The 27,633-nt window shown below is 42.5% G+C and overlaps 1 protein-coding gene across 6 annotated transcripts in view; it reads right to left on the bottom strand.

Annotated features, from left to right (window-relative positions):
* The window catches only part of OTUD7A (OTU deubiquitinase 7A), a 298,239-nt gene that overhangs the window by 97,267 nt on the left and 173,339 nt on the right, over window positions 1–27,633 (bottom strand). The gene's annotated exons all lie outside the window — the stretch shown is intronic.

Raw genomic sequence — 27,633 nt, 5'->3', positions numbered from 1 at the left:
ATTTAATTAACAGTATTTATTTAAACCATCTGTAAAATTTTTGTTAAATTTAGATTCATGGATCAACTCCAATATATGCCTCTTTCCTGTTCCTGATGGCGTTATCATTTTGAACTTTAAACTGTTTTGTCTTAATTTGACAGTGTTAACTGGAATTGTTCATACATAATGAGTCCTTAATCATACAGAAGAACACATCTGCCTTTTATCATTCTATGCTTTGATGTACAACTAATAAAACAATTGCAACAGTAAAATGTTAATTATAACATCACTTAGTCTTCATTGTTCAGACATTTGTTTTCTGCATTACTTTGAGCAAAAGCCATTTTAAAACACTTGCTGCCGGTACCAACAAGGGTAACAAAAACAATTAAGAGTTCAGCTGGCATTTTAATTATCAAAAATACAACAAAAACTACTTGAGCAAGAACAGTTACTGGAACAAACATTGTGTCTGCTCCCTCATAAGCAAGTGGTAATTTAGAAAATAAAAGGATTATTTTATAGCACATATAATAAACTTTATTAAACCCAAGAATAGGGTTTATGTTATTAACCCAAAGAAGAACTAGCATGCAAAATAAGCAGCATACTGACTAGACACGCAGTGCATCTTTCATGTGCCATAAGCTAAGCTAAAATGCTTATATAAATCCCTAACAATTGGGAAGTATTTTTTTCTAAGACAGTCTCAATTCCAAAGTGATATCTTTGCCACACCAATGAAAGTTAGCTCTCAAATGTAATTCTGGAAATTTAAAGCACACTCAAATCTCCCTCCCCCAGTCACAAGCATTCCTTTTTAATGAAATATGTGTTCTCTTTATATGCCTCCCAGTTTCTGAGCCTTTAAGGTGCTGTAGGACCACACGTCTTGTTGACAGCATGGCCCCAACAGCCCAGTTTAAAAACAAAAAAAAAAAGCTGATGTTTGAGAGTTCTCTTGCAAGGTCATGAGTCAGGCTTTATTTACTTAGAAATCACACCTCTGCTGATTAATCCCTGAGAGGTGACATGTCTTCACATTACAACCAGCATTCTCTGCCCCTGCATTCCTAGCATATCCCAAACTCTTGAGGAAGTTAGGGTCAGAGAGGCAGCTGTGTTAGTCTATAGCTTCACAAAAACACCCAAACAGTCCTGTAACACCGTATACCTACAGGAGCTGGAAGGGACCTTGGGAGGTCATTGAGTCTTGTCCCCTGCACTCACAGCTGGACCTATCACCATGGCTGACATTTTTTTTTAAAATCTAACCTCCCCTAGAACCTTGAAAGGCCCCCTCAAGGATTGAACTCACAATCCTGCGTTTAGAAGGGCATTGCTCTAACCTTGAAGACTAACAATTTTATTTGTTAGGTAGTGAGCTTTGTGAAGATCATTACCCAATAAATAAAATTGTTAGTCTCTAAGGTGTTACAGGACTGCTTGTTTGTTTGTTTGTTTGTTTTTCCCCTGAGGAAGTTAGCAAGAGTGTGGAAGGAATGCATGATCCACCCCATTTTCCTAATTATCTCTGCTCAAGACCTCAGGAGGTCTGCTTTTACACTATGACAAAGTCTCCTTCTTTGGGAGTTTTGCCACAACAAAAGCAGAGTGAGGTCTCTGAGACTTACTTAAAGTGTGCTGCATTGTAATTCTGATTTGCGTAGAGGGACGCTCCACTGGACGACATGGCAGATGAACTTGCCATTGCAAACTTGAAATTTAAAAAAAAAAATCACTTTACAGAGAAGTATGTGATTTTTTTCTTTTCAAATCTCTTCAGTACACCCGCACATCCATAACTGCCTCCCAAGTGAGACAGCCAGTCAGCAGCAAAACAGAACATATTAAAACACCATATTAAAACAGGACATATTAAACACCACAAAAACACATGCGAAGACCATTACAGTTTTTTTTCCTATTTCCTGCCATAGCTAGGCACCTGAATGTGGGAAAATCCTCAAGAAAGAGAGAGTATGCCATGAGGCCCTGCGGATCAATGAGACAGTGGTTCAGGGTATTAGCCTGCCTGAATGGCTGACATATGCTTTTTCAATCACTCCTTTACCACATATATCCTTCCCACGCATCCACCCCCATTGTAGCTGTGTAACTGCACTCCCTCTGTGTGGGAGCTTTAATAATGTTCCATAAACCTTGCTTTAGTGGGGACTGAATTGAGAAAAAAAAGTACTGATGATATTCGACACAATAGCCCCTCTCACTGCCTGGGCCTAAAAGAGTTTTTCTTCCTTTTCTTCCTGCTGGGAAAATACAAGACAAGATTTCTACTTTCCCTGTTGCTCAGAAACAAAAGCCAAAACCGGAAGAGAGATGTGAGAAAAAGGAAGAAGTAGGAGGGCAGGAAGAGAAACCTGGGGGCAATCTAGAGAACAAGGTTGAGAGACAGTAGAAGAGAATGAGGCTATGTATAGTTCTGAAGGAAAGACATGGGGATTTGAATTTTAATGCAGTATGGAGCAGGGAAATAGCAAAAAAGGTCCAGGGGGAAGGCTGATTTGATTAGAACAGCAGGAATGGACTGAAACAATTAGTTGACAGAGAGAGGCCAGGTAAGTTAAAATATTAGGACAAGAGACAAAAGAAGATCAATTTTGATTAGGTTAAAGAGGAACACACAGCAGCTATGTCTACACTAGCGATTTTTTTCAAAAAAGCTGGGGCTCTTTTGAAATATCCCACTGAGCATCTACACACAAAATGCATTTTTTTCATATTCATAGAATCATAGAATACTAGGACTGGAAGGGACCTCAAGAGGCAATCGATTCCAGCCCCCTTCCCCAATGGCAGGACCAAGTACTGTCTAAACCATCCCTGATAGACATCTATCCAACCTGTTCTTAAGTATCTCCAGCGATGGAGATTCTACAACCTCCCTTGGCAATTTATTCCACTGTTTGGCTACCCTGACAGTTAGGAACTTTTTCCTAATGTCCAACCTAAACCTCCCTTGCTGCAGTTTAAAGGTAGAAGAATGTGGCACTTTTTCCAGTGGCCCTCTTCCGCTCCCAAGTAAGGAAGAACACATTTTTCCAGAAGACCCTTTCAGAAAAAAAAGTGTGTAGATGCTTTGGGGGCCCTTTTTTTGAAATATCAGTCCTCCATGGCACTGGATTTTTCAATTTGTGGGGATTTATGGCCTGTTCTTTCACAAGAGTGGCCAGGGTGTAGCTGCTCTCTATTGGAAGAGCAGATTGATTTTTTGATCTGCTTTTTTCCGTGTAGTCACGCTCTTTCAAAAGAAGTTTTTTGGGAAGAGATCTTGCAAAAGAACTTCTCTCAAAAGACTGTTGTAGTGTAGATATAGTGTATAGGATTAATCAGGAAGCCAAGAGGGCCTGATGGGAAGAGAAGAATTAAAGGGATCAGATGTATTGTAATTTTCGCCTCATTCTCTTTGAAACTTACATTCATCATTTGAGAGCTAATGGACTTTTTCTTTTTCTCTTCTCACTTCAGCATAGTTTAATTACTATTAGGTGACATGATGATACCAATCTAGAAACCTGGTCTACACTAACTGCTAAGACACAGCAGCAGAAATGTGGCACTTTAAAGACTAACAAAATGATTTATTCGGTGATGAGCTTTTGTGGGACAGACCCACTTCATCAGATCAATCTCATTTCCAGCACAGACTGACATTTATAAGTACAGAGGACCAAAATTAAAAAAAAAAAAAGAAATTGCAATAAAAACTGACCAATCAAATAGGATTGAAGGAAGGGGGTGAGGGGTGGGGGGATGTTAATTGTCCTGTCTGAGACAATTACGAGCATCAAATGAAGGGAAGCAGTCCTGGTAATGCGTAAGGTAATTGATGTCTCTGTTTGTACCACTTGTTAATGTGTCAAATTTGAATATGACAAAAAGTGCTACATTTCTGTTGCTTTGTTTTGTTTGAGTACAGACTAACACGGCTACCTCTCTGTTCTTAACACACAGTAAGCACAATGTCAGTTGATAATTGTTTACATGACAAAATTTTATGTTTGAAAATGATGATAGCAAAGAAGTTTCAAAATTGTGACCTTGGCAAATATAAAAGGTTGTTAGCTGTTAATAAGCATAGACAAGGGAGATGGCGAAGAAGAAAGAATTCTATTTTGTGGCGAAACATCCAGGAGATGCCTGAGACAGAGTGGAGATGGAAGAATGAAGAGAGGAATCAAGCTTGAGGGTCAGGAATTAGATTTGGAAATCATTCGTATGCAGATGGTGACAAAAGCTAGAGGAGAGCAGATGAGGCCAGGACCCTGTGAGCTGCTAATGGAGATGGGAGAATGAGGTGTGACTTCAGGTGCTGCTTAAGGAGAAGTGAAGAGTGGAGAAATAAGAGTGATCAACAGCATCAAAGGGAGCAGATATTCTTGAAATCTAAGTTCCTTTTTGACTTAGTCAAGTGAGATCATTAGAAACCTTGGTGAAACAGAAAGATTAGAGGAGATCAAAGTGAGAGCATGTTTGGTGATTTTTGACATTAAAGTTAACACTCTTTTCTCCATTAGAAACAACACACCATAGAGTATACAGTGTACTACTGTAGTTCAGATTTGGATGGTTAAATGCCTACCGACTACTGGGGACTTCCAAGCACTTGATAAAACTCGAAACATGGCTCTGTCACCCCAGATAAAAGAATTGCTGTTATAATTGATATAAAGAAAACAATTTTGAAACAATATTTTGGGGTAGTTTCCAGATGCTGCTCATGTTATTATTAATCTGGCAATTGAACTAGATTGACATCATGGAAGTTCTTTATTTAGGCTACTTTTACAAAAAGCATTCTGGCACCCCATGATGCAGGGGTGGACAATAAGTGGACCCCAGACAAGATGTGATTTGCCAGGGTTAGCCCCTGGTGGGCTGCCAGCTCTGTCTGTATTTATCTGCTGGTCCATAGGTATGACTGCCTGCAGCTCCTGTTGGCCATATATCACTGTTCCTGGTCAACAAGGGCTGTGGGAAGTGGCGTCCCAGTCCACGCCACTTTCCACATTTCCCACTGGCTGGGAAAAGCAATGGGCATCCAACAGAAGCTGCAAGTGGCCATACCCGTGCATCAGCAGGTAAATACAGCACTGGCAGCCTAGTAGGGGCAAACCCTGTGAGCCAAGCCTGCCCTTATTCCCCACCCCTGGCATGATGCATACTTTTGAGTAGCTGGCTTTTATGGAAGCAGTGGAGGCCATTGGGCGAAATATACAATTATGTAGGACAAAATACTGGCACTTCAGGGTGAAAGCTGGTGTATCTTTTAACAGTAACTACGCAAACTCCTATCACAGATCTATTAATAGCAGTTCTTCAGATACAGCAACACGTAAGTGTATCTTGAACACGAAGGATGTAGGGTTGTCAGCCTAAGCAACACTCCAGGAAAAAATATGCACAGAGCTTGTGACAGTTGCCAATGAGCCGTAATCATTAACACCAAATTGCAAATAATCTAATTTTGGATTTCTGTGACACAGCTGAAAACAAATGTGTCAGAATGTGTCTCAAATGGCTAAAAAGTATTTCTGATGCGTACAGTGGAGGAAAACCCCTTCTCTGTATCCTTGTTTCAGAAAATGAAATGTAGAATTTTTAATATCAATGATGTGTTCCCCCAATGTTAACAGAGGGTTCCCTCAAAAAATGTCCTGTGTTAGCCCACACCAGACAGCCATTCCCTGGATAGAATAGTCTTCCCCACAAGAAATTCCACCAGTTCCACACTGCACCTCACCCCAGCTTCAAAAACCCATAGACACTTCTGCTATCACCCCTCTCAATGAGGAAACTGAAGCAGAGACATGCATTTAGCGTTTTATATAACTGGTGCTCTCCTGATTCAGCACAAAAGAGCATAAAGGTGTTGGACTGTGCAAAATGCATATGGGTGGACAGTTTCAGAACTGCTTGGTGGTGCTGAGAGAGGTAAACTGTAACCAGAAGCTTCACGCCATTGGGAATAGAATTCTTGAAGAGGGGGATGCTGCAGTACCAGGAGCTTGACAGGTGAGTGCTGCCCCCAAAGGGGCTAAGCAGCTGGACGGTAGGTTCCAGTACTCAGAGGGAATGACAGAGAGAAGATCTGTTCACTGTGACTGAGCATAGGGCCCCTGAGACTGGGACCGTGTCTGGACTCTGCTCAGGTTCCAGAAGCTTCAGACACCCTGAGGATCCTGAGCACAAAGGCTGGGATTTCCCTCCCAGGAGTCTTTCTGCATGGCCAGGAGTGGGTGCTTGTTGAGTTATGTGATAGAGCTCACATTAATAATCTGAGGATTGTCTCAGTAGGGTCACTCTATCCTGCCTATTGTCTCTACAGTTCCCTCAATTACAGCTTATCTCTAAACAAACACCAAGCAGACATGTTGCCCAGATGCTAGCCTACTTTACTGGACTTGGGTCTGTTAGTATTTGTATTTGAAAGACAAACAGTTTAAATTCATCTCCACGATTAAATTGAGGGAATTATTTTAGCATATTAAATTTAATTACATTTTACGACTTGCAAGTTGGGTGGGCAACAGAAAGAATGCTTATTACTGAACAGTTATTGCAAAACCATCTGCACATGCTATGTGAGTCAGCAGGTATAAAATTTAACAGGACTGAAAATGTGTTTGCTATAAAAACATGTCGTCATTGGAGAGATTACTGCAGCTTTACTTCCACTCCTAATGATGGCCACAACAACGCTACTCTCTACCAGAAACCCACTGACTGCTACATTTACCTACATGCCTCCAGTTTCCATCCAGCTCACACCACACAATCCATCGTTTATAGTCAAGCCCTTAGATACAATTGCATCTGCTCTGATCCTACTGACAGAGACCGAAAACTTGAAGACCTCTACTAAGCATTTATAAAACTGAATCACCCACCAGGAGAAGTAAAAAAAACCAGAATGGCAGGGCCTGACAAATACCCAGAAACCAGCTACTTCAAGAGAGGCCCCAGAAGATCAATAACAGAACATCACTTATCATCTATAGCCTCCAACTTAAACCCCTACCAACGCATCATTAAAAACCTACAACCTGTTCTAGATCATGATGCTACACTCCAGAAGGCCCTAGGTGACAGGCCTGTCCTCTCCTATAGACAACCTGCTAACCTAAGAAAGATTCTCATTAGCAATCACAGGCTACACCACAGTAAAACTAACCCTGGAACTTTTCCTTGCAACAAACCCCACTTTCAGTTTTGTCCACATATTTATTCTGGGGATACCATCACTGGACCTAACCATGTTAGTTACAAGATCAAAGGCACATTCCTGTGCACTTTCAGCAACATTATATATGCCTGTTATGTGCCAACAATGCTCTGCCACTATGTACGTTGGACAGACTGGCAAAACCTTCTCCAAAGAATAAATGGACACTGAGTAGATATTGGGAATCTTAATACACATAAGCCTGTCAGTGAACACTTCAATGGAGTGGCATTCTGTTAAAGACCTGAGAATTTGTGTCCTAGAACAAAGAGAATTTAAAAATTGATAACAGGAAGAAATTTGTGAATTGGAATTCAACCAATTACCTAAAGCATTACAAGGATTACTTCCCTTCCTTTGATGCTTGCAATTATCTCAGGCAGGACACTTAACATCCCCCCTCTCCTCATCCCCCTTCTTCAGTTTTATGTATTGATTTATCAGTTTTTATTGCAATTTTTTTTGGTCCTCTGTACTTATAGGCTACGTCTACACGTGCAGCCAACATCGAAATAGTCTATTTCGATGAATAACGTCTACACGTCCTCCAGGGCCGGCAACGTCGATGTTCAACTTCGACGTTGCTCAGCCCAACATTGAAATAGGCGCAGCGAGGGAACATCTACACGTCAAAGTAGCACACATCGAAATAGGGATGCCAGGCACAGCTGCAGACAGGGTCACAGGGCGGACTCAACAGCCAGCCGCTCCCTTAAAGGGCCCCTCCCAGACACAGTTGCACTAAACAAGACAAGATACACAGAGCTGACAACTGGTTGCAGACCCTGTGCCTGCAGCATAGATCCCCAGCTGCCGCAGAAGCAGCCAGAAGCCCTGGGCTAAGGGCTGCTGCCCACGGTGACCATAGAGCCCCGCAGGGGCTGGAGAGAGAGCATCTCTCAACCCCCCAGCTGATGGCCGCCATGGAGGACCCAGCAATTTCGACGTTGCGGGACGCGGATCGTCTACACGGTCCCTACTTCGACGTTGAATGTCGAAGTAGGGCGCTATTCCTATCTCCTCATGAGGTTAGCGACTTCGACGTCTCGCCGCCTAACGTCGAAGTTAACTTCGAAATAGCGCCCGACGCGTGTAGACGCGACGGGCGCTATTTCAAAGTTGGTGCCGCTACTTCGAAGTAGCGTGCACGTGTAGACGCAGCTATAATGTCAGTCTTTATTGAAAATGAGATTGATCTGAAGAAGAGGGACTGTCCCACGAAAGCTCATCACTGAATAAATCATTTTGTTAGTCTTTACAGTGCTACATTTCTGCTGTTTTAACATTCCTAATATTCATTCAATCCCATGGTTTTTTTAGTTAATATTTGGGAGTCTGAATTCCCAAACAGTTCAGCAAAGATTAGGGACCAACCATCACTGGATTCACTTGCAAGCGTCCATGGTAGTTAGGAGTAGAAATGGTGTTTATTAAAGAGGATCATAGGGGGAAATGTAACAAATAAAGCAGAGTAAAGGACAGAAGATACAGATTGAAACTATAATGCAGAACTCTCTTGTCTGGCAACATCCCTAATACAGTATAATTTTAGTTACCTTAATGACCACTTATCATGGATGTGGCTAAGTTTCCCGTGGTCCTATAAAGTTTATTTCTAGCCACCAGTCGCGGCTTCCAGTGTTCTGTGCTGTTATTTAATTATAATTTACCCGTAAATGTCTTCTAAGAGCCCAGTAAGCAGTGAAAGTGTTGGTAATGCTGCTAGACAATATTGACCTGTTGTCTGACAAATTCTCTCATCCAGCACCAGTCAGTTCCTGAGGGTGCTGGATTAAAGAGGTTCAACCTGTATACACTCTGCCAGAAATTTGACTCTGAATTAATTAGTGTCAGAGATAACAGGCACATAGATAAAGAGAAAATTAAAATTAAGTTGGGCACAGGTGTAGGCTGGAGCTTCTCTCCTAAATAAGACTGACTGAGTAACAATATCTGGAAACTCTGTCAATCAGAATAAAAATGGGAGGCAGAGATAAAGCAATATATAATTACACAATAGAAAGGAAATCCCTTTACAGTGAATTAGTAAAGCACGGTAATGACTGAATAGCTTACTTGTGCTGCATTAGGAAAGCATCTAGTAATAACGTACAGTACTTTATCACAATGTAGCAATGAATAAACTGGGCAAAATAAAAATAAAATATCAACTAACGTCCAAGACCAGAAACTAGTCAAACTGAATCTTGAGGTTGGCTTAGCTATTGTTTCTAAATTCATTTAAAATTAAAAAACTACATTGTATGTGTATGTGTTGTGTGTGAGATCCTGTACCCTTGTTTGGAACGACTGGCCCTCGTTCAGTAAGAAGGAAAATTTCTTAAATAACCCCAAACACCTTTCCTCTGTGGTGACTTGTCCCCTTTGTTCAGAAGGAGGAACAAAGGTGGGCTCCAGACCTACCTTAGATGTATTTAAGGGAATTAAAGCTCTCTGCCCTCAGAGGCTGAGCTTACTGATTTTTCTTTTAGGCCTCCTTCCAGACATTGCCGGGGTGGGCAGGTGCTCAAGAATGAACTTCTCAGAAACACAATGTTCAATTCCACCTGGATGGGAGGTCCCATTGATCAACCCCTTCCTATTGCATGGGATCTACCCGGGCAACAGGTCTATATTTCCATTGGAGGGCACAGCCTTAAATATCAGAAGAGAACGTAGGGCAGGTCTGTTTCAGAAGGGTTAACAGTGAGGAGGGTGGAATAGCCCTTATCATAATCTCTAGAGTCAGAGATGTCTGTGCTAGGCCCAGGTTCCTCCTCTCTCAGACAGAAAGAAAATGGCTGGGGAAGAGGTTCATAGGATTTGCATCCAGGAACATTTGCTGCTGCAGGCTCCAAGCACATAGGAAACTTCCACCTGGAGTGATGCCTTTCCTGTGTCACTCCCCTCAGAGATGGGGCAAACACTTGCCACCAAAGACGGCTTCTCTGGTGCAATGGGGCCAAAGTGACCTTCAAGCAAAAGGGGTTGAGATGACCTCAGATGGATGGGGCTCTGCCTTCAGAGGAGATACCTCACAACTCCCATCCCACCCATCCCCACCTCTAGTGAGACCACAGATAAGAAGAGAGATGAGGGAGAAGCAGATCTAGATGTTTATCCTTTGCTCTTCCTAACATTCTGAGCAGTGCTGGCTGTGGCAGGATCTCAAAAAAGGAAATGAAGTTTGGGGAACGCACCCCAACAGACAAAGGGAGCCTAGGAACACGCCTGGAAATTAGATGGCAAATTACTATGCCAAACTGCTAGTCAAAAAGTTGAAATAAAATGTCATTCCCCTAAGAAAAGCTCTGAAGGAGGGAGGTATAGGGTAAACTGTCCACCAGCCACTGTGGAAGTACTAAAAACCAGAAGGCATTTCAGTGGGTGGAACATTCCCCTGCTACCAGTGACTGACAGGTTTGGTTCTGCTCCCAGCTATAAGCTTTCTGAGGTATCCGTTCCAACTGGTCTGTGCAGTTTAGCATGATGAAAAGTGTATAATATTTACATAATGTTTTTGCTCGAGTCTAAACTGAAATAAATTGTGCTAAAAGCAAAGTCAGAAGTTTGCCCATTTTTATTTTAAAATACCACCAGTACCTTGGATTTTACATTAAATCTTCCCTCATGCAGATTAGTTAAAATCCAATCAAACTAAATGCTACTGATTTTTAAAAAATTATAACCTATGGCTGCACCCTTAACAAGAGTTCCAGTGTGACCTTCTGACACATCCTTGATTTGCTTCTTCTAATAAAAATATTTCTAGATCACTGCATTTTAATGAGCTGATCAGCTTGCACAGGTGAAATTGAAAAAGTAGAATTTTGCACTTTGGCATGTAAAGGTTTTTTACTTTGGCATTTAAACCTTTGTTTTAGTGATCCTACATATCACAGCCTCCAGGGGGAAAAGAACACTCATTCTTCAGAACTGTAGTAAGTCAACATAGCTAGACTTTTCATTGTACTTAGCTATGTTTTCCCTTATTATTCTAAAACGTAAAAATTGCCCACATTTCAGGAATGTAAAATATTTATCCATTTCATTTGTCACTTCATTTCTTCCCCCCGAGAAATTTCAGAATTGATTGTGCATAAGAAGCACGGGGAAAGAGACAAGCACTCAGACTTGCTAGCAGTGTAGCATGGGAGTAGTCTAGTGGCCCCATTCAATTAAATGAAACTTCTCAGAGGCTTGCAGCTAAGCTCAGGCTTTGCTGGATCAGAGCCAGTGTTCTAGCTTTGGCGATGTTGCACATGGGGCTATATATCTAGGTAATAAACAAAGGAACACGTAAATCCATTCTATCTAGTTCTTATATAGTGCTTTCCTTTCAGCATGCAGTTTAAGTTTGGGGCAGGGAGGGACAAAGAATGGAGAGGAACAGGAGTGACAGGAGATGTGCCGCAGCAATATTTTGAGTCAGGTGTTCTCCAATTGTAAAGTTGCTCCCTAGGGCTAGTATGGGAAAAACCCATTCTATCTTCCCTTCCTAAAAGAGCTAGTGTGTAATTACCTGGACAAAATTGGGAAGCCTTATTTTTAACTAGCAAGAATCGAAATCATACAATTATAAAAACCCCACACATAGCTTTCAAAATTCAGCCTACTTCAAAATATTAAAGAGGGCACTCGAAAGATCATGAATTAGACCTGATTTAGTTGTAAATACCACACTGGAGAGGACAAAATGTAAGATGCAGAATTGAGGAAGATCCAAGTAATAGGGACTATAGTGAAGGCAGATTTGTCACAACATCCAGGCAGAGTTTCAATAAAGGAAATAAAAAAAAGAGCAGGAAGTTTTGGCTAAACCTAGGTACGATGTAAATATATAAGAAAATACTCAATATGCTGAGGTGTGGGAAGAAGGAATTTAGTCACAAATTGTTATACTGTCTGCACTAGTTGAGTTAGTACTATTTACCAATAAAAACACAGGTGGTAATAAACAGACCCAGTATGAATGAATATGAAGTTTCCAAAAAGCAATAAGGAAGAAAATGCAAAGAGCTATACATCACATAAAGAAGATAGCTAGGAACTGATTGAGGATAACAATAATACACACAGAAGCATAAAGGGAAAAGGACATTGAACAAGAAGCTAACCCAAAAGGTTTCTCCAGGCCTACAAGGATCAAAAAGATCAAAAGAAGAGATTGCTATGGTGAAAAACAATACTTACTCAATGAGAATATTGGGGGGTGGGATGTGGGGAATATAACTGTCATGAAGGAATCCCTGTACTGGGTTAAACCCAGAGGCTGTGGCCACACTTGGCCAATACTTCGAAATGGCCATGGAAATGGCCATTTTGAAGATTACTAATGAGGCACTGACTTGAATATTCAGTGCCTCATTAGCATTAGGGCACTTCTGGCCGCGGCGCTTCAAAATCGCCGCTTTCAAATGCTTGCGGCTTGGTGTGGCTACACAGGGGTCCTTTGTGAAAGAAAGAAGAGGAATAAGGGGATTTCAAAAGGTGCAGGGTCCTTTCAAAAAGGACTCCTGCGTCGCTGCGCTGAGCCGTGAGCATTTGAAAGCGGCGCTTTCAAAGCACCGTAGCCGGAAGTGTCCTAATGCTTGTGAGGGGCTGAATATTCAATTCAGTGCCTCATTAGTAATCTTCGAAATGGCCATTTGCATGGCCATTTCAAAGTTTTGGTCAAGTGTGGCCACCGTCAAAGAGAGTGGGGTCTCTGTTGGCTAGGAGCCAGGTGAGCCAATGGGAAGACAGAGGTCATTTTTGAGTTCAAGCAGTTACATGCTGAGGGTCTTTGTGCGTCTGGAGGAGAGAGACGGAGAAGTTTCAGTCTGAGACGGGCTTAAGGAATTCAACAAATATCTAGGCCTCAAGGAGATCTAGGCATACAGATACAGGATGTAAGTAAAAGGAAATGTTTAGTTAGGCACAATCAAGTTATTGTTTATTTTTGGTTTGGTTTGGGACTTCTCAGGCTGGCTGATGTACCCCTGTACACTAAACAAAAAATGGTATTTTTAAGGTCTCTTGCGGGCCCCCACCTTCTGCACTCAGAGTGTCAGAGTGGGGATCACCCCTGACATACAGTAAAATTAAATTTGCCATACTGGAGCATAGAATTTGCTTTTGATTTGATCTTTAAATAGATCTGGAATAAAAGGTAAAACTCAGATTGCAAAATTTGGCTGCACGAATCCTGAAGATTTCATCACATGACATAGTCTAGGTCCTGGAGTTGCCAGGACAATCCTGGAAGGTTGGCAACCCTTGGTAAAACATATGCAATTTTAGGATTTCACAGTTCTTTTAAAGGCATTGTTCAAACTGGACAGCAAAATCAGTGGAGCCAAACCACCCTCCATTATGGGAAGGTAGAACAGAGAATAAATAATAAAAAAAATTTGTTTAAATATTTTTGTCTTTCTTTATATTCATTTATTAATAGATAAGTGCTTACATCTCATTTCTGCAATGAGTTCAGAGTAACCATTCCTGTGCACAGAATGCCAGTAAGATCAACTGGGATTCTCAGGGCGGAATGATCTGTGCACCAGAGCTCATTGCAGGGCTGGGGCAGAATTTACATAATAATTATAATAATTATATGAATACTGTAGCACTAGGAAATGTTTCACATATGTTCACGACCTACCAAAAATTTCTGGAAAATGAAAACCATAACACCAGAGTCTGAGATTATTTTAAAAGGAGGTAGTCTTGAGAGACAAAACTCAACCCCTCTCCCCTTTCCACATCCCTGCCAGCGCATTAGAATCCACATGCTTAATGCTGTAGATTTGGACCGTTAGTTATTAAATGCTTTGGTCCATATTTTTGTTCACAAAACACCTCATTGCAAAACATTACACTTCCACTGCATGATACACTACATCTGAACAACCCTGTCAAGCAGCCAGGAACAATTCATTGTGAAAAGCAAACAGCTTCTTCAGCCCTCCCCAGCTGAACTGGTAAGAGTCCTGCTGTCAGAAAATCCTCCTTTCAGTTCTACACTGTCTCAGGCATTTTAGTTCCTGCAAAATTCAAAGTAGGAAGAGCTTGTGAAACCAACAAGCAATTTTACTCTATATTATGAAATCCACTGAATGGCAACTGCCTCTGTAAACATCTGTAAAACATAAGTGTGCTGGTGGGAAGGGAGAACATTCTCTCTTGCCTCTTATACTGACTCAACTCTCCAAATGAATCTACAATGCAGCTCAATAACTAATAAATAAAACAGACACAGGTTTTGGGGGCAGGAAACTCTTGGTCTGTTTTGATAAGGACTCTGAACTGAACTTTGCATTCATTGCAGAGCCAGCGCAGGAATGCAGTGCACCAGGCTGAAGTGTCTAAGGCAAACTCTGTTGCTAAACAATGTTTTAGACCAGTTCATGGTTTCCAGGGTGACTTTATTCCTAGGTGAAATGAGTAGCCCACCAATTGGGGGATATAACAGGACAGGGATGTTCTTTGAAGTGCATCCCTCTACCAGGTTAGCCTTAGTCCTCCTTGTTTCCAGACTTAGCCAGCTCCCTCCATCCAGATGCAGAAAGGCAATGAGAAGGATGAGGCCTGGTGCTATTGACAGTTGATGTTGTAGAGCTGAATGTTGCCTTGACGGGGGAGGGGAAAGAGGACAGTTGCCTCGGGGTAGTAACAGAGGCAGTGGCCAGAGCTTCGGGCCCCTTGGAAATGCCATAGAGAACTGTGCTGCTGCTCTGTGCCTCTAAGGGAGCATGGTGGGGCCCAGGTCTAACTGCCTTACACCCAGTCCCTTACACTTTTGACCCCGCCTCTTCTGGGGGCAGGGAGCTGGATTCCATCCTACCTTGCCCTGAGCCTGGCTGTCAGCACTACTGTGGCCAATATACAAGGAGCGGGCAAGATATGGCACAGCCCACCCCTATGTCTGCAGAGCGGGGAGAGCTTTGGGTCTTGCCTGCCCCAGCAAAATCTGTCAGAGCTCATTGGCCAGTCTCCCATGCTTTCTCCTCCCCCGCCCCCACCCAGCAAAGTCTTTCACTCCTATTGGCTGGAAACCAATAGGAGCTGAGAGAATTTACTAGGGCCAGGACAATACACAAAACCGGCCAACTGACGTGGAGAGATTTTACCGGGGTAGCGAGCACTGTGCGACACCAGACAATGGGAGCTGAGACATCTTGCTGGGTTTGGGGCTTAGCAGCACATTTCTCAGACGCCAATGGCCAGTTTCCTGCCAATAGGAGCTGAGAAATTTTGCTGAGGGGGCAAGTTAAGCCCCACCTACCCAGATCCTGCTTCTGGCACTACATCACAGCTCTCTCCTAGATCCTTCACCCACTCCTACACTCCTCTCCCAATCCTCTCTTGAACCTGTACCCCTCCCAGAGCCTGCTCCCCAATCTCCTGCCCCAAGTCACCACCCAAACCCTCTGCGTGCTCTTACCCCCCCCCTCAGGTCTCAACTTCCTCTCAGACCCTGAACCTGCTCTGACATCCCTCCCCCAGATCAGAATCCTCTCCTGCACCCTCACTCCTCCCAGGTTCTGCACCTCAATACCCTGTCACAAGTCACAACCCCCTCATTCTCCCAAACTTCTTCTCAGACCCCACATCTTATCCTGCACCCCAGGTGGCTATCTCAAGCTTCCTTCTGCACCCAGACTCCAACTCAGAATCCACATCTGCTCCATAGAAAATGCAGCTCTTGACCACTTACCAAAATCGTGGAGTGCTGCCCCCACCAAAAATTATTTCATACCCCTGATCTATACTATTGGTACTTCAGCTCACTGAAGTCCTTGCTGATGTTGATTAATATTGGAGGGAGGAATATACCCTGGGAGATTCTGTGGGCTGAGGAGCATTTACCCATATCTTATCATCTGAGTTCACCATTCACAGATTTGAGACCAGAAGAAACATTACAATAATTTTCTCTAATCCCCAAAACACCCCAGAGCATTGGATTTACCCAGTGATTCTCGTATCTATCCAACAACTTCGGCTAAACTAAAGTACCTTTTTAGATAAGACATTCAAGCCCCAGTGTAAAGGTTCCAAGTGATGGAATATTTACCTCAGCTTTGGTTATGCCCACTGTTAATGACCTGACTTTTAAAATGTGTCCCAGGCTTCCAGTTTGAATGTTGAAGACATTCACTTCCAGCCAGTGGAACTTCTTATGCCTTTGTTAGATTAAAGAACCTTGATCGAGCCACTTCGTAAATTTTCTTGATAAATTAAATAAATGTAGTCTCTCATTGCAGGGAGTGTTTCTCAGACCTTGGATAATATTTCTAGCTCACTGTAGGATGTGAGCCATTTCAGGGCACCCTCTGACTATTATTTGGGATTTTTCCCCCCATGCATTTTTTTTAGAAAAGGGAGGTTAGGCACTGGATAGCAGTTAGTGAAATCGCAAGCATTTGTGTTTGTTTCCTCCACTGCCTGCGTCAGGGGAATCTGTCTCCTACTCTGGTGCTGGTAAGAACCTGGAATGTTCTTTCCTTCTCTATTATTATCTCAAATACTATCCAGCTTTTGAGAGTATTTTTGCTCCTTTGTTCTTTATCTTAATGCTGCTTTTGTTGAGTTGATTGGATTGGTGATGTCGTAAGTAGAGGAGATCTGGCATTATACCTTTACAATATTTTAAGGGCGACTTTGTAAATTCAGGCTCACTGATGGAGGGGGGAGGGGGAGGGGAGGCACAAAGGGGGCGGTTGTCCTGGGAGTCAGAATTTCAAAGGGGTGAAAGCTCCAGGTCCCTTTGAAATGCTATGGCAGTGCTGTGCTGCTGCTCCTTGTGCAGCTCTGAGGGAGCCGGGGGAAGGGGGAGGGCTGACTATCCTAAGCCCCGCCCCTTCTGCCCTTGGCTGTGTCCCTTCCAGGGTGGGGAGCTGGGCCCCTCTCCAACCTTGCCCCTGGGCTTGCTGTGGCTGTTGGACACAATGTGTAAACTATATATTCTGTCCACATGACATTTAATTTTTTTACAGTAATATGGCAGAGTTATCATCATAGAGTCATAGAATACTAGGACTGGAAGGGACCTCCAGAGGCCATCGAGTCCAGCCCCCTGCCCCAATGGCAGGACCAAGTACTGCCTAAACCATCCCTGATAGATAACTATCTAACCTGTTCTTAAATATCTCCAGCGATGGAAATTCCACAACCTCCCTTGGCAATTTATTCCACTGTTTGACTGCCCTGACAGTTAGGAACTTTTTCTTAATGTCCAACCTAAACCTCCCTTGCTGCAGTCCCTTGCTCCATTGCCTCTTGTTCTACCCTCAGAGGCCAAAAAGAACAAGTTTTCTCCCTCCTCCTTATGACACCCTTTCAGATACCTGAAAACCGCTACCATGTCACCCCTCAATCTTCTCTTTTCCAAACTAAACAAGCCCAGTTCTTTCAGCCTTTCTTCATAGGTCACATTCTCTAAACCTTTAATCATTCTTGTTGCTATTTTTGGACCCTCCCTAATTTCTCCACATCTTTCTTGAACTGTGGTAGCCAGAACTGGACACAATACTCCAGCTGAGGCCTAACCAGCGCAGAGTAGAGCAGAAGAATGACTTCTCGTGTCTTGTTCACAACACACCTGTTAATGCATCCCAGAATCATGTTTGCTTTTCTTGCAACAGCATCACACTGTTGACTCATATTTAGCTTGTGGTCCACTATAATCCCTAATAATAAAACTGAGAAAAAATAAATGGCTAAAGAACATTCTTTCCGCAGCAAGAGCTGTATTGTTTCTTCTGTTTATTGCTACCACCCATAATTCTAAAAGTTCTTTTACTAAAAGAGAGTATTTCTTGACTCTAGAAGTTATATGGGAAAAGCTACCTAATGACAAAGCAGTATCAGAGAAATGAGAAGTTTGTAGCTCTCAAGGTTGATAGATTATTAGTTTTCATTACTGCAAATTCTCTTTCATTTTGTTCCACTGAACCAATGCACAACTTACATCAATAGAGGGGGGAAAAAGCCAAAACCAAAACAAAACTTGACATTCTTAACAGATATGTCAGAAAATGCCAGTTTCTCTCACATGTAGAGAAGTCACTCTTTGCACACTAGCTGCCAATGAATAAAGCAATCCCCAAGATAAGTTTAAATGCCATAATTTCATCTCACTGGTATTCAAATATTAATAAAAATCATTCATATGTACAAGACAGGCAATATTTTATATCAGCTGTATTCTTGGCATGATGTGATGAAAAACTGAGTTAAAAAGAGAGCCTGAATGTAAAAGTAAGATCTATTTTCAGTCCATGATTTTCAAATTAAAAAAAAAAAAACAGTTTAATGTCTCTATTACTGTTCCTTGAATTTTCTGCTAGACTGGGTTAATTGAAAGTCACCCAAATTTGCACTGGCAAGTTGCAGTGGATCTTTTTAGTCCCTGAAGAACAAGGAGTTTGCTTTAGTTCAACTTCCTCCTCTGTTTGCATTGAGGGAAGTCTAATTTTCACAAACTGAGTCATAGGACTGTTCTTAAGGAAGGTCTGATATGTGTATGTGTGGCACGATGGAGATCAGGTTTCTCCTATTACTATGCTACTTGTTTTTTAATTCTACTTAAACACGCTATTCTTTGAAGAAAACAACGGCTAAGAGCATATGTGATGAGTTTCTGCTGGATAATCCACTTGATTGCATGCATTTTCCAAATTCGAAATCCAATCGCTTTGTGTTTCATATTGGTTGTGAACAGAGCATATCTTGATTAATCTATACATCAAGTTGCAAGTGGGTGATAATTATTTTAAGCATCTGCTGAAATGTTACACGGACAGATGGCTTAGCAGAAAAGCAATAAAAGCACTGAATCATCTGTTTTTGTAGACCAACAAACTCTTTCCATCTAAAACATATCTTTTTAAAGGCTGTGGCTTTGTTTTTTGTTTTTGTCAGGAGAGCTCCGTCCACATCTGAACATGGATTATGTTAATCTGTACCCAGCAATGGTTGGTAATAAAACATTTTCATTTACCATGGAAAAAAATAAAATCTCATTGAAAGACTATCTAGTGAGGCCCTAAAATAATCTTGTTGGTATGCTAAGAGCTGTCATCAGTACTTTAGAGTACAAGGATAACTATTAGGAAAAAAGAAAACATCTTGGTTTACATCACTAGACAGACACAAAGGGCCATAAGAGCTCTTGTCAGCTGAGGAAGAGTGATAGTTCAACCAAACGGGTTGAAATCTCTGGGAAAAAAGACAGTTTTTCCAACAATCTTGAACAGTTTATAGCCAATACAAAGCACATTTTTACTTTTGTTTGTAATCCTAATGTAATTGCTTTGGCTTGGTATCACTTAATCTATGTCATAGAATCATATGATACTAGAACCGGTGGGACCTCGAGAGGTCTTCGAGTCCAGTCCCTTGCCCTTATGGCAGGACCAAGCACCATCTAGACCTTCTCTGATAGATGTCTATCTAATCTGCTTCTAACATCTTCTAACACCTTTGGTTATTACAACTGTTACATGTTTTTACAGTAGACCAACCCAGTGCTGTGTTTGACTTGAAGTGATTTAAGTACAAACTGGTATGTTTTTATCTCTTTAAAGCAGCAATGGATTTTATGACTTACTGGAGTGCTCCAGAAGAGGGGTGATGAAAGAGGAGACATGTCAGAACAGATGGCTTGGGGAAATTTGGGATTGAGGAATGTGTTGGGATCATTTGACCAGGAGTCACTTTATGAGATAGAGAGAGCCTAGAGAGACCAGAGGCCTAAATCAGAGGATATGCATCAAGTTCACTTTCTGGCACAAACATAACAATGCTGCTGTTAGCATTTCTAAAACATAGGCACTTCTACAAAGTACTAGGTATTAGATATTTACATAAACATTTTACAGAAGCCTAGGACAGGTACACCCCAATCTAACACAAAATAAAGTGGCTTGAGAAAGTAACGAAAAGGGATGTTTTGCCCGAGGAATTAGGAATAAGATACAAGAAGAGGTAACAAGCAGATGTTATGAAATGTGTAAGATGCTAGGAGCTGTGGGCGCTCTGCTTATCAGCTGGGTGGTACCTTAATTTCTCCTGGGTGGCCACACAAGCCATTAGCTTACAGGGACCACTGGTTACCACAGCAACAATATTCCTGCCTTCTACTGTAACCTAGACTGGCAGACACCAGAATACGGCTGCAGTGCAGGGGTTCTCAATGTGCAGTCTGCACACTACTAATGGGCTGCAGGCTCGGGGCTCATGCTCCCCCACCCCAGCAGCAGGGAACCTGTGCTGGCGCTCCAGCTGTGAGGTCCACCCCCACCTTGGAGCTCAGAGACTTCCTGCTGTGGAGGGAGGAGCCCCAGACCTTGTGGGCTGGATCCAGCCTGCTGGGGAAAGAAGTGGCTCCACATGCTGCTGTTCTCCCTCCCCCAGATGGGGGAGTGGCAGCACAGGAAACTGCTCGTGGGAGGCTTTCCCTGTTGTTTCCATTGTCTGGAATCCCAGCCAACAGGACCAGTGGGGAGCATGGAGCCGGGTAAGCACCCCCCACCCGCCTCATACCCATACACCACAGCCCTATCCCCCTGCTGTCCAGACCACCATGCCACCTCCCAGCTAGACCCCTCCTGCTCAGACCACCACCCGCAGCCCCTCCTGCACCCCACCTTCTGTCTAGACCCTGCATCTCCGTCCCTATCTATCACCATCCCCAGAAGCCCTGTCCCACACACTGAACTTATTTTTGGCCCTAGAGCCTCGGAGGGCCCACAAAAATCTACTAGCCCTGGGACCCCAGAAGGGTTAATCTGGCCTGTGGGAAGCCCTGAGTCTTGGTCCTCCCTCTTGTCCTTCTCTTCCCTCCCCTCATGGGACTGGATCATGAGGGTAGTGAGGTGTCTTAGCTGGGGGCCATTTCACTGAGGGCTGGAGTTGGGTTTTTTTTGATTTTTACTTCTCACCTCTGTGTGGCCCAAGACTGATTTTTCTGTGGGTCAGTGAACCCTTACCCAAAAATCATTCCCCAGTCCTGCCATAAAGACAACATTGAAACCTTTTGTTTTGGACATAAATGAACTTTATTTAAATTCAAGTTTGGTAAACTAACATGATAACTTTAAAGCACTTACTCTGTTCATTTTGATTAATATTTATTTTACTTGTTAAGCTGTTCTTCCTAACTGCAGCGCTCTCACAAAACAGTTTGGGTGTAATTACATAATCAACAGCAAGTTTACATCCATAAATTCCCTCTTATTTTCTTCCTCAGTACTTTTATTTTTTATTTTTTGGGTTTTGTTTTGTTTTTGTAATCGTGCTTCAGCAGTGTACAAATTTAGTTCTTCGACCATTTCTCTTGGACCATCCTGATTTGAATCTATTTTAAAATATCTGAAAGGGATTATATCATCTATGGCTCATTGACTCATATCTGGTTCACTGAAGTGTGGATCCAGCAAGATACCCAATGTGAAGGCAGACAAGATGCAAAATAAAGGTGCCAGTGCAAGTAAGGAAATTTGTGAACCACAATAACACAATTTTGATGTGAACAGTGGAACAAGTGCTGCTTAAAGTGAAGCTGGAGTTAAGCCCACTGTGAATAAACTACCTAATAATTACAACTGCCAGCACAGTAATGACATTGTAAGTGAAATAAATGCATAAAACAGTCATTAAATTCAAAACATGAGTGTGCAAAAAGCAAGAATAAAACAAAAAAGAAATACAATACTGACTACCTGAAAATGGGATTTTTCTGGAGTGGGAATGAAGAAGGATCCTAATCCACACTGTTTTTTGTTAAAAAATTATTTGTCAAATGAGGCAGTGAAACTATCGAAATTTTGATGCCATTTTGAATTACAACAAAGAGAATACATCAGAAAACCTGATGAGTTTTTTAAGAACACTTACAAAGGACTCAGCCATAGTAACAATGCAGTGGGTTTTTGTATTTTTTTTAAATCTACTCATAGGGATAATGCTCACACTACTAAGGCCTCCAACCAGGTATCCCTGTGGGCGGCAAATACATGAAAAGATCATACTGTAGCAGACAGCTTGATCAAGCCTGCTGGAAAAATAGTGGCTAACATAATAATGGGAAAAAAGGTGAAGAATATAATTGATAAGGTACCGCCTTTTGAATGATGCTGGTCAGCCTGGAATAACATCCATGGCTGAAAATGTACGATGCCAGTTTTTGGCAAGCCTGAATCAAAGCTAGTACTTTTCTTTGCAATTTGATGAGTACACCAACATAGCTGTGGGATGCTAATTGTCCTTTATCTTTCCAATATGTTTATGCCAGGGAAGTACACAACCATTTTTTTTCTGTCATTCTCTGCTTACCAGCCTGTCTGGAGATGACATCTTTGATACATTCAACAATTTCATTGCAAGTAATAATTTGGATTGGACACAATGTGCACGCATCTGCATGGAAAGCACACAGCAATGACTGGCAAGTTAAAGGGCTTAATTGGTCATTTCCAAGAAGTTACACCATTAGCGGGAGCCACACACTGTGGCATTCACTGGGAAAAACTTGCTGTGAGGAAGATGCCTGCAGGCCTTGAAGTCATTCTCGACAAGGCTGTACAAACTGTAAACTTTTAACACTTGTATTAAACACTTTAAACACTGGTATTTTTAAAGCCTTGTGTGAGGAGATTGGGAGTGAACACACAAAACTTTTTCGCACTGGAGTTCATTGGTTGCCATGAGAGAAAGTCATCACCCACCTCTCCGAACTACATGAAGAGGTAAAAATCGACCTGTATGACTAAGTCTCTCTGCTCTTAAACTGAATCCACGACTTCTCGTGGTTTGCCCAACTGGCATACATGGCAGATATTGTCAGCATTCTGAACGGACTGAACCTTGTTTGCAGGGAAGAGCTATCACCATCTTTAATGCTCTGGACAAAATAAAACTTTGTGTATGAAGATGGGGCTGTGGTGTACCCACCTCCATCACGGAGAATTTGACTCTTAAAATTCCTGACAATTTCATTCTTACTGCCCAAAAAGAAATTCATGGGAAAATTGTGGAACACTTCAAGTGCTCTTATCTGGTCTTCATAAGCAATTTGGCAAATATTTCCCAGAACCAGATGCAGGTTTTAAGTGGATCTGAAATCCTTTTAGAAACAAGGGGTACATTGAAGAGATCACTGTCAAGCTTACTCCAAAAGAGGCAGATAAGCTACCGGATATTGCATCAGATTTGAATGTGGAAACAGATTTTCACAAGGAGAAGTCTGGCAGACTTGTAGCTTCACGTACAGAGTATCCTGAGCTCGCTGACTAAGCTCTGAAACACCTGTTGACATATCCAAAAGCATACGCCTACAGAACTGCAGCGTCAACACTCATAGGTTTAAAAAGAAAAAAATAAACAAACTGAACGTGAAGGCCACCATGAGACCTGAGGTCTGCAGCTTAGAGGCAGACATCCCCTCACTCATGTCTCAAAAAAAGGAGCTCCACTCACCCATTAGAATGAGAAATGGGAATGAATAAAGTAAGATGTGGTAGTGTAATGTAATTTTATGTACTGTTGGATTTTACTATAATCATCGTTATTAGTTACAGAAAGGTGCACGTTAGTCTATATTCTGGTTTGTTTTATTAATTATTAATTATTATTATTCAACTTGCAATACGATTTAAATACACAGCTCCTTATTTTTTAGCTGCATATTTGTGTTTGTATGCCCCAGTAGCCGAATATGAATAATTTAGTATTTAAGGTATTTAGAGATAAATAAATGCATTTTATCATCATGGCTGTGGAAAGGTTGCATTGAGTGGGGTGGATCATGGGCCAAGAAGTTTGAGATGCACTGCTGTAGTGTAAGGAGGTGCCTACGGGAGTCAGCGATTCTGAACTAGTGCTGCATAACACAGAGATGCTAAGTACTGGCTGTGTGCATCCACACAGGGAGCTATAGGAGCAGAGCATTTAAGGCATCCAGGGTTACAGGACAGGCAGTGACACAATGTCTCTCGTCTGAAATGCACCCCAGAATGTGACATTAATCCAACTAGTTTGGACTGTTTTGATATTTGATTTTCCAATTGTCTCTGAGCATCTCCACACCCAATTGCATGTTTCTGCTGTGAAATCAGTGTAAACCACCACACTACAAACTGATTTGACAAAACAACTGCTTTCTTAAATGGCTTATACCAAATTTTGTGTTTGATATTAAAATTCTAATACCTGGCCTGTGAAAGCAAAGACATCCTTCCCATGGTCTGTACATGGGCTGTAAGAATTCAAGCATGGTGGAGAATGAGAAAAAAGTGAAGGACACATTCTTCACAAAGATCTATTGATCCAGGTATTAAGAAACTAGATGCAAAGCCCTTTGAAGTCCATGACAGCCCTTCCACCACTGTGAGCAGGCTTGGAAGTCGGTCTTTATAGAACATACCCTGGTTCATAAAGACAAAATTTAGGAAGTCTCTCGGAAGAGCTGGGTGCAGGAAGACTGCACTGGCCTCCAGCTGACAAGACCACAGACGGTATGCTGACCCTGAACTTGGGAGGGATGCATGAATTAATAGCCATGCACTGCTTCTAAAACTTATGTTAAGATTTCAAGCATAAATGATCTGTTCCGTTAATCTACAGCATACATGTTCTAATCTCTCTCTCATAATTTTACAGTCATTTTCTTTTTAATGTGCCTATAATCAAAGGCAGTTCTTCTTGCTCATCCTTGAAAAACTCAGTTAGGCTTGGGGATGGTCTGGGCACAAATAAGGACCTACCAATTTCACAGCTGTGAGAAACATGTCATGGATCATGAAATAAGCTCTTCCCTAAGAGAGCCTCAGAAAAGAGGGTTCCTAGCTGGGCTGAGCAGGGATAGGACTTGGCCATCACCTGCACAGCCACCTGACCCACTTCCAGGTGCCCCCCCAGCTACAGAACACTGTGGATGATGCTACAGCCCAACAGGTTCTTGCAGCTGGAGGAGGCTTGTGGATACGGGTCCCATGTTCCCTGTGCTGCTGGGAGAGGCCCAGGGCTCCTAGTGCTGACTGGGTCGGGGGGTGACAGGACTTTTCCATCCCCAGCACAGCTACTTTGGGGAGAAAGGGAAGATCAGACCCACCTTCACCGACTGAAACCTACTGCAACTGCAGGAACCTCTGCAGCAGGGTTTGATGTACCTTACATGAGGGTACCAGCCTCCCTTGGCCAGCCCTTCAGTGCTGCCTAGCCTGCCTCACCTAGGGCTCTGGTGGTGATTTAAAGGTAGTGGCTGGGGCCTCAGGCCCTTTTAAATCATCAGACTCCAGGGCAGCTGTCCCTTTTGTCCCCCATCCCTCAATGGCACTGCTGATACAACCCTTAAAGTGCTGCTATGGCCATGTTTAACATCAGCTGTGTCCTGGCTGGTGCAGGCAGCAGCTTTCTAACTAATACAACCCATGAGCAAATACTAGCAATCAGTGTTCCCTCTAATCTTTTCTGTCCATGGGAGGATTTTTCTCATCCATGTACAGAACAATTTTTATGGCACTGAGGCATGTGCAGATGTGCACCACCAACAGAATTACAAAACCTAGCTGTGGGCATTCTGCTAATCAGCTGGACCTCAATGGAATTTCTGCTCTGCAGCTACACAAGCACACTGCTGGCAATACCATGACTTCCCTGCTATAAGTTCACAACACTCCCCATCCTCAATCCACTTTTGGTTTGGGATCCCCACAGTTACAACACCATGACATTTCAGATTCAATTAGCCGAAAACAATTTTCAAATCCTACAGCTGTGAAAAGTGACTATAACGGGCCTTGACTTTAGCAGGGCCCTAAACGTAAGGACCCAATCTTACAAAGTGCTGAGTGACTCCTAAAAGTTGTTAGGTGCCTTCAACACCCTTTGAGGCCAGCATTTTGCAGGACCCAGGCTCTAATTTTCATCATTTTTTTCCACCAAAGGGAAACAACAACAAAGCCTCCTCCAGAGGCTGCTGATCAATTAAGTATTTGCCTCCTCCTTAAGCGTGAACCATTTCCATGTTGTTGTATTGATTATTCTTTCTGTGACAAATATCCCTTCCCAGTGAGTGTATTTTTTCTGCACCATGATGGAAGGTGTAGAAAAGTTGACCTGAATGCTGTATAAATGAGATTGTAAAATTCTTTATTTTTATATTTAACCTCCTGTGGTTGTTTAGAAATCAGGTTAGGTCCACATTACTATTCCCAATAGATCCTGGAGCTGTCTGGAGAATTGTTGTATTGGGATGCCAGAAATATCATACAAGTGAAATCTGATGAAGACACAAAGGCTGTGTCTACACTAGCCCAAAACTTTGAAATGGCCATTTTGAAGATTACTAATGAAGCACTGAAATATATATTCAGCGCCTCATTAGCATGCGGGCAGCCGTGGCACTTCGAAATTGCTGCAGCTCGCTGCCGCGCGGCTCATCCAGACAGGGGTCCTTTTCAAAAGGACCCCACCAACTTCAAAATCCCCTTATTCCTATCTTCTGAGCCGTGTGGCAGCAAGCCACAGCAATTTTGAAGTGCCGCGGCCGCCTGCATGCTAATGAGGCACTGAATATGTATTTCAGCACTTCATTAGTAATCTTTGAAATGACCATTTGCATGGCCATTTCGAAGTTTTGGGCTACTGTAGACATAGCCAAAGTGATTCTTGTTATGTTTAAAACTGTAATGGGTTTTTGGTGCTACTTAAACTCAGGGACATAAACACTTTAGAGAAAAAAAAACAGCCTTTATTAAAGACTCAACATATCAGACTCTTTAATTAAAGAATGAGACAGTTCATGATCTAGATGTGTATGATTCCAATTAACGCGAACAAGCAGATATGACTAGACAATACTGATTTTTCTAAGATAAAAAATAAGCAATCTTCACTGTTAAGAGACTGCCTACATTTTTAGACATTATAAAGAAGGGAAAAGAGTATGCAGTGAGGTTGGCACCCCCTCTGATGAACACCTTCTCTAGACCTCAGGCCTGCCTCCCTGGAGACATGATCATCCAGTAGCCCTCCCCAGGCTCAGTCTCTGCTCAGTCTTACCAGCTAACCAGGAGTCATCTCTTCCCCCCGCCTCCCCTGCAGCCCCCGCAGTCCCTATCAGCAGACTTAGCTGCTCTTCCATTTAGGTTTGCAGCCCTTTCTTCTCCAGCTTCAAGCAGCAAACAACTTCTGCTCTGTTCTGCAACTATTTTTATATGGCCCTCCTGGGCCCTGATTGGCTGCTTCCCCTGCAGCCAGTCTTACCCACTTGAAGGACCTCTCCTTTGCTCCTTTCCTGGGATGGGTGTGGCAGAGCCCTGCGACCTTCTGCACAGGGCCTTTGGAGCTAGTCCACCCCATCAGAGAGTAAAACCCCAATTTGTGTTTACCTTTTGCCCTTCACCTTTATATCT

Source organism: Carettochelys insculpta, chromosome 12 (assembly GCF_033958435.1).
Source record: "Carettochelys insculpta isolate YL-2023 chromosome 12, ASM3395843v1, whole genome shotgun sequence".
Taxonomy (NCBI): Eukaryota; Metazoa; Chordata; order Testudines; family Carettochelyidae; genus Carettochelys; species Carettochelys insculpta.
The sequence above is the reverse complement of the archived record's forward strand: the minus strand, read 5'-3'. Positions and strand labels throughout refer to the sequence as shown.